Source organism: Dipodomys merriami, unplaced genomic scaffold (assembly GCF_024711535.1).
Source record: "Dipodomys merriami isolate MVZ:Mamm:240054 unplaced genomic scaffold, mDipMer1.0.p SCAF_47, whole genome shotgun sequence".
NCBI classification, from domain to species: domain Eukaryota; kingdom Metazoa; phylum Chordata; class Mammalia; order Rodentia; family Heteromyidae; genus Dipodomys; species Dipodomys merriami.
This window is the reverse complement of record NW_027206035.1, coordinates 1737830-1740092: the sequence shown is the minus strand read 5'-3', so window position 1 is coordinate 1740092 and position 2263 is coordinate 1737830. Positions and strand designations below refer to the sequence as shown.

The window sequence follows — 2263 nt, the reverse complement described above, 5'->3', positions numbered from 1 at the left end:
ATCTGTATTTTGTTTGTATAATATCCATAATCTATTTCATTCTCTCTTAGATATAATACTTTGAATTCTACATTGTTTTATAATATATAGGTTCATTATTAAATGTGTTATTTCAGATAGCATTCCATATAGAAACAGTTTAACATTTCTTTTTTTCCTAGGTCCTTATACTATGTTATTTCTTTGGGAAAAATTGACAACGTTATATAATTTCAAACGTTTTGTAAAGATTATGCTATATAAAGGCCTTTCTAAGGTGAGGATTTAATACACTGATGTCAAACTAACTTTTAGTTCAATTAATTACATGTATTGTTACATTTGTATTTTTGTAATCATTTTTAATAACTGTTTTTCATTTCTGGCATCTGAAGAATGACAAATATGGCATACTTCACAAATTTTCATATCATCCTTGTGCAAGTGCCATGTTAATCTTTATATTGTTGTTATTTGGGTAAACGTGCTGCTGAAGCATGTAGTATCCTGTAAATTTATGTAGTTAATGATGCAGTCTTTATAAAGGCATATATGCTTGGTTGACTGTTTGTAACCAGGAAAACTTATTGTTCCTAAAATGCTATTGATCTTACTTCTCTAAAATTCTGTGTATATTGTAAAACTTATATTGTTTGGTCGATTGCTCAGATTTGCAATTTTTTTTCAATGACTATTTTAAGTCTTTTTCATTTAAATTTGATTATACTTTGAAGCCTTTATAGCTAGGTCCAAAGGTGATGGCTTTTCAAGTAATTATTTATCAACTGAGATAGCTTTGTGGAGCTAATGGATTCAAAATAAGCCTTGCTTAAGAGCTACATCTAAACTTCTGCAGCTTAAAATTTCCTAAATGAGGTCTTACTGGCACAAATGTCTACCTGACCCTTTACTCTTCTTCCATGTAGCAACAGACCAACCAGAATATCTTACCCTGACAGCATAGATTTCCTTATTGGAACAAAACTAATCTTAGTTAATAGGGATCATAGAGAGATGAACAGTTAAGACAGAATCGTTTATACTAGAAGGTATTTTATCAAAATATAATTGTTTGTTATACCTAACATTTCAAAAGTAGCTAAAGCCAAGAAGGTGAAAAAAAATTCATATGCATGATTACCTAATGTCCTGGCCAGTCTACTATCCAACCAGGCAGGAATTTACACTACTGCCTTTTTTTCACGAAATATTTTCATAGGTACAAGAGAAGTCTATATGTTTCTCCTCGATATTAGGCCTTAAATTGGTAATGTTTTAATCACAGTGTTTCCTCTTGCTTCTAGGCTGTAAATCTACAAATGGTAAAGCTTTAGGTCCAACTCTACCAAACACTGAGGTAGAAATAATAGAATAATACTTTAAAACAGAGTTACCTTTGATACCCTAACCACAATAGAACATTGCAAAACATGTGCCTTTTTCTTATATTATATATAGTTATATATTTTATATTTATACGTGCTGATATTTTATTTCACACAGTGAAGCTTACTATAATTAACTGATAATTTGACAAATAAATAGATATATATTACAATAAATAGATTGGAATATAAATAATTAGGTTTAGAATATATATTAATATATGAACAGTATCAATGCAATGTCTTCGGTATAAACATTCTAAGTGTTCTTGGTCTTCAGAATTCATTTTGTTAAAAAAAATTGTTATTTTCCTCTAATTTATAAGGGAATTTACACTCCTGCTCTGTTTATTATTTTAACTCACTGGTTCCAAAATGTTTTTCTCCATATTTCTGAAGCATTCCTACTGATTATACCCAAATTTTGCTGACATGATGTCTAAAACTTATTATTCTTCTGCAGGACACATGGGTACTAGGATGTCAGGTTTCAGTTATCCGCATCATCAAGTAACAAGGGCAAGACTTCTCACCTAGGCCCATGCAATGTGCCAACGGAAAGTAATAAAAATCCATCTCAATCCTTACAACACTGGAATTAGCAGTAAGCAAATGTGAAATGCAAGGCAACTTAAAATGAAAGATGAGATCACAAAATCTGAAAGAAAGTACAGTAATACAAACTTTCAATTTACAAAGGACCAGCACATATGAGTGAACAAGATCACAAATGTCACAAATTATTTTTAATACCTCTCTCCTAATAATTACTGAAAGATTTCAGTCCAGCATAAGTAGGCCAAAAAATAGTTCCTAGAACGATAGATCCATAATTGTTCTACCAAGGCTAGGAAAACTTGACTTACAGGTCAAATATAATTCACAAAAACATTAATTGA

The 2263-nt window shown here is 30.5% G+C and overlaps 1 pseudogene; it reads right to left on the bottom strand.

The window, feature by feature from the left end:
* Positions 1-378: 378 nt before the first annotated feature.
* On the bottom strand, positions 379-478 carry LOC138808712 (U6 spliceosomal RNA; annotated as a pseudogene).
* Between the last annotated feature and the right edge of the window lie 1785 nt (positions 479-2263).